The following is a 6200-nucleotide window of genomic DNA, read 5'->3' as shown; positions in this document are numbered from 1 at the left end:
TGTACAAATAGGGCTGCAACTATCGATTATTTTAGCAATCGAGTATTCTACCAATTATTCTATTAATTAATCAGATAAAAAAAATAATTTTTCGTATTAACAATTCATCTGCATGTTTTAACTTCTGTACTGCAGATTTCTCTGTGTGAAACAAGGTAGCTGGAGAAGCTACAAAGTTCTCCTTTCTTCATGTTGCTCATCAGGTGATCGGCGAAGGACCTCCAGCTGTTTCCCGGTTGCTCCACCTGACCTCACCGTCTCAGTAACGCCTCCGCCTCTTTGTGCTGCAGACAGACTGTGAAACAGCTGCTGCTGTTGTTTTCGTTGAAAAACTGGGGGCTGCATGAGCTTAATGCTGTAATGCTTTTTATTCACAAGCATTATCCTAAATACGTTTCTACTGCAGGTCTATTTTTAGCCAGTAATCAGGGAATAAAGCAGAAAAACCATGTTGACGGAGCCCCTCGGTACTGAGGACAGGCTTCCGACACTACCATTGCACTACCATGACAGCCCCCTCTAGCAAACTGACAGTGACGTGAGGTTTGTGAGGGTGATGCACAGACCTGGAGTCGGATATTCACATATATGAACCCAAAATTATGCCACTGGTTAATTATGCTTTAATCAACTCCATACTGTTCAGCAATGATGGCAAGAAAAGCAAAATATTTAATGTGAGGTCAAACTTTTTTTTTCTTCTTTTTTTGGGGGTGGGGTGGGGTGGGGGGGTGGGGGTCCCTCTTTTTAAATAAATTTAAAAAAAAAGTACTATCTTACCTTTGTTTGAAGTTGCGCCTATCCTCCCTATGGGGTAGCACTGCCCTCTATCGGTGCGGCGCGGTACTTCCTGCCTCCTCCTGTGTATTTTCACTGTGCATTGATGACCGATTATAAAGAATAAACATGTCACACACATTCATTCAGTATATTAGACAGACTGTGGGACATCAGCATGTGCAGCACAGGTGTAATCAAACATGTATATTGGCGATATAAAGAGAGACAGCAATGGGCATGCTCCAGCCGCCTGCTCCATTTATTGTATGTGACACAGCGCCACCAGAGGTGAGCCACAGAACTGCACTGGCTCACCCCGCATTTCTTTCATGAGTTTGAACAGGCGATGCGTAAATTCCGCGATTTTGACCATTAAAGTGTTGAAATAATTAATAAAACAGTTTTATAAAACAGTTTTATATAACACTCAAGTGGTCAAATGTATTTTTTCTTATCATTGTTGGTATTTTACTTGCCATGATGCCATCATGGCATCACGCCGCATGCGGCGCTATGCTGCGGCTCTGTGTTGGTTGCCGCGGGTTGCCGACCCCTGGTCTTAGTCGTGATGCCATGATGGCAAAATTTGGCGGGAAAAAATAACTTGGGGCCGAATCCCACCATCACAGGAATCATTTCTTTTGCCACAAAGTCTGAAATTGCATGCAGTACTCAGTGACTGTAACAACCATGTAGTTCATCTCCATTCACAAGTGTTTGTGTGTAAGTGCTGGTTTTGTGTGTGTGACACATATTATATAATTTGAATATATAGCACTCCAATTTTGAATCTAATGCTACCTATTGCAGCACGGAGGCGTGGTGGTTAGCACTGCTGCCTCACAGAAAATAACATCTGGAAGGTCTGGGTTTGATTCCACCTTGGCCCAGGCTTCTCTCTGTGTGTGTGGGGGGAGTTTGCATGTTCTCCCCGTGTCCAAAGACCTGCACTTACTGGGGTTAGGTTAATTGGTCACTGTAAATTGCCCATAGGTGTGAGTGTGAATGGTTGTCTGTCTCTCTGTGTTGGCCCTGTGACAGACTGGCGACCTGTACAGGGTGTACCCTGCCTCAGTCATGTGTCTGAGTTTCTCCTGTTTGTCATCACTTGTGTTTGGTGGCTTGTTGTTCCTCGTGCTGTGCTTTCAGTATTGCCACCTGTGTCTTGTCACAGCTGTTCCCACTTCCCTCATTACAGTGTGTTTATATAATTCCTGTATTGCGCCTCGGGCTTTGTTGAGTTCTCCACTTGTCCCTCAGGGCTATTTACCTTGTGTATCCTGTAGTCCGTGATTGGAACTTACTTGCACAACCTTTACCTGTGTTTTTTATGTTGTTGCTTTGAGAAGTTTTCTGTATTAATCTTGAAACTTTGAATTTACTTCCTACCTTACAATTCTTACTCTGCCTGCTGCACACAACTGTAAAATGGCAATTTAAAAAATTTGTGTATTTTGTATTTTCTGTAATGCGATGAAATTGATTACTTCTGGTCACAGATGCCCACCCCTGCTTACAGAGTGGTCGTTCCTCATTCTACAGCTCGAAGAACAGACGCCCAGAAATATCAGAATCAGAAATGCTTTGGGTCGCTCTAATCTGTATATCCCTCCAAAGGTATTCAAATATTTCACTCTGGTGCCTTTGCTGTCTTTTCCAATGTTGATGCTTTGTTTTTGGAACTGCACAGACACTCCTTGATGTACAAGTATTAATGCCTCTCTGTCATACTGAATACCTTTACCTCTGTGCACTATTATCCAGGCTGTGTGATTACTGGTGGACATCAGTTGTTTACCTTTGTGTTTTCATGGACTTTAGGATTTGACATGACAGCCTCGTTTGTGTCTGCTTTGAGACCTGCATTTCTGTCCAAGCCTCTGCAAATCAAAGCAGCCAGACTAGTTCTGATAATAATTTACTCAACTAAGTTAAATGTTGTGACCTGCTTGTCTTGAAACTCATCACAACACACGGGTTGCCTGTAGCTCAGAAGGTAGAGCAGTTCACCTACTACCTGAAAGGCTGGTGGTTCAATTCCTGGCTGCTCCAGTATGAATTCCAAAGTTTCCTTGGTTGAGATGCTGAACCCCAAGTTGCTCCCTGTCTATCTAAATGTTAGCTAGAAAGCACTTAGCCATATAAAGAATCCCTGCTAATAACCCTCTGTATTTGAAGCCCTGTCACCCATGTTCTTACTCAGTGTCAAAGTGTTTTCTGTGTTCTTGGCAAGTTTTGCAGTAGTGTGTTCTTCCTTGTGGAGTTTACTGTGCAACCTTATGGCGTTTATTTGTTTTCCTGTATTTTATCAGCCTCAGTCCTGCATTTGACCGTTCTTCTTGCTGCAAACCTGACACTGTTATTCTCTTGCAGTCCTCAGCATGACACAAGGACAGCTGATGACAGCATGTGTGACCACCAGGAACCAGAGGTGAACAGGCAAGTATTGTTTAATTAATTTTCTTATAACAATTTAACTTGTGTGTTTTTTTTATCTTAAATATTTACAAGTTTTAACATGTCTAATCCAATCAAAATGTGTTCTGAATCCCCACCCTCCACAGGTTTTGATACAGTTGGGGTTTTTTTTTTTTAGCTTTTTTAATCATTTAATTAGATTTCTTTAACTGCTCTTCATTTTGTGACGTTAGTTTCAATATTTTGTGGCCTGTCTTGTACATCTTTTTCCTGAGACTGTTTCCTGTTAACCCTGTATGTATATTATATTATATTAGATCTTTTCATTGACTGACGTGTTGGATGTGGATGATGTGCTCTTGGCCTCCCCTGCACCAACTGATTCAAATGTATGTGTAATGGACAAAACAAGCAGAACTGCTGTACCTGTCTTGTACACTCTTGCATCATGTGCTCATGACCTGCTTACTTTCTTCAGGTTGAGATGGACCTTGCCACATTGCTGAAAGAGTTCCAGGCAAACAACATAGAAAACAGCAACTCTTTTGTTGTTGCACGATGGAGGCATGTCCTGCAGAGTGACTGCACGGCACTCTCCAGATCCTCTTTCGCCTGGCATAAAGTGCCAAATATTGAGTTTGTGGACAAAATGGGTGATGATTACGGTGGCCCGAGGTGGGAATTTTTTGGTAATTTAAAGGGTCATCTGTACTATTCCAATACATAGCATGCATATATTGTCCTTTTTGTGAAATTGCAATGTGACTAAGTAAAAATGGCACTCTTTCTCTGTGGGTTACTTAGGAATTACACCCACACCAGGGATAAGGTGTAACGTACAAGCAAAATCAGCCAGAACCCAAAATGCAGCCAAGACCAGAGTTTGTTCACAAAATGTCTTTATTACAAAAATAAAGGTAAGGGGCTAGCAGGGAGTAGTCAGGCTAGTGGGTCAGGAAGGGGGAGGTCCACTGGGGTCAGGGATCCAGCCAGGGATGGGTCAGGTGGATGGGCAAAGGGAGAACTAGAGGGCTCAGGGGACAAACAGACGACAGGGACAAATTCCACCAACCAGAGGCTGAGTCAGGGGGGCAATCCAGGTCCATTCACAGGAGGGCCACAGGCAATGAAGATCCAGAAATCAGAAAAACATGAGACAAGGTCAGAGTCAGGCAGGGTCCATCAGCAGTAAGTCAGAAATCCTCCAGCAGCCAAGGGACAAGGCAAAATCTGTGGTCAAAAACAGGCAGGATCAGAAAACCAAAAAACTAGGAAACATGAGACACGGCTTGAAAGCTGAGACTGGAGCAACAGACGATCTCGCACTGAGCTGGTGACGAGCAGCTGTTTAAATAGGGAGCAGCACAGTGCAGGTGAGGGTAATGAGTAATCAGCACACTCAGGGTAGGGCTGCAATCATGACATAAGGAGATAATTATTGAATTTAATCAGCCACTTCACACACAGGTTACAGATTGATCTGGTTCAGACTGCAAAATATGATTAAACTAATACATAAGCAGAATCAGGGCATGAAGTCTGATTCCTATCTAAGTCTGTCCAGATCTCATATACTCAGAGCTTATCAGCTCTGTTACATCATATACAAAACAAGAAATGTGCAAGAAAATGGATTTCAGCAGCTGGTTCCTCGGACGGCCTCGAAGTTTCCTCTTATCTCCCAGTTTAATCTCCTTCTCGGCTGCTCAGGGCTCCATTCCGACGGACCATTGCCGAAACCTCGAACATCTGTGATTGATACACACATACCACCAAAACACACTGTCTGCCTAACCTAAACATCATACTTTTCTTTTATTAAGCATCTAACTTTATTTATGTTATACTCTAAGGCAAAGTTTTCTCAACTAAATAAAATGTGAGAATAAAAAGCAAATGCACGACATGATTATAAGAAATAAGATCAAATGCATAACATGATTATATTTTGTAGCTCCATAAAACTCACTCCTCTTCACTCTCCAACCAACAATGGAACACAGACTGTGTGTGTGTATGCATGTTTGTATGCATGCATGCATGCGTTTTTTTTTTGTCATTCTCACTCTCTCCCAGGGTTGCTAACTGCAGCACCCCACATGACCTGGCAGAGCTGAAGAATCAGCAGGCTGTGGTGTCCCAGATGTATTCACTGCCACACTGTTGGATCTCAAGAGAATAAGGGGAGAGATTTTGGCTCACTTTCTCTTTCACAGGTAAGAATGAAGTAGCTGACTGACACTACCCCCCCCCTAATTTAAAACTTTGGTCAACAGGGTTGGACTGTAGGAGGAAACCCACGCAGACACAGGGAGAACATGCAAACTCCACACAGAGAGAGGGGGAGGGGCCTGGACCAAGGTGGAATCGAACCCAGGCCTCCCAGATGGCATTTGAACTGTGAGGCAGCAGTGCTAACCACTGCTCGTTTTAGCAGTGCTAGTGCTTTTTTACTGCTAGTCATTTAACGCCGCATGACGTAAAATGCGGCGTTCAATGACAAGAAAAAAAACGGCGTTTTTCCCGCCATTCAGAACGCCGTAAAATACGGTGTTTTTTATTTCTTTATTAAACCCGTTAGAATAGTGGCGAATTACGACCTTAATGGCTTAAGGTCATAATGTGTCTGCGTGGGTTTCCTCCTACAGTCCAAAGACCTGCACTTACTGGGGTTAGATTAAATGGTCACTCTAAATTGCCCATAGGTGTGAGTGTGAATGGTTGTCTGTCTCTCTGTGTTGGCCCTGCGACAGACGAGCGACCTGTACAGGGTGTACCCTGCCTCAATCATGTTTCTCCTGTTTGTCATCACTTGTGTTTGGTGACTTCTTGTTCCATGTTAGGTTAATTAGTCACTCTGAATTGCCCATAGGTGTGAATGAGGGTATGAATGCGAGTGTGGATGTTGTCTGTCTCTCTGTGTTGGTCCTGCGACAGGCTGGCGACCTGTGCAGGGTGTACCCTGCCTCTTGCCCTATGTCAGCTGGGATAGGCTCCAGCCC

Source organism: Archocentrus centrarchus, chromosome 10 (assembly GCF_007364275.1).
Source record: "Archocentrus centrarchus isolate MPI-CPG fArcCen1 chromosome 10, fArcCen1, whole genome shotgun sequence".
NCBI classification, from domain to species: Eukaryota; Metazoa; Chordata; class Actinopteri; order Cichliformes; family Cichlidae; genus Archocentrus; species Archocentrus centrarchus.
The sequence above is the reverse complement of the archived record's forward strand: the minus strand, read 5'-3'. Positions refer to the sequence as shown.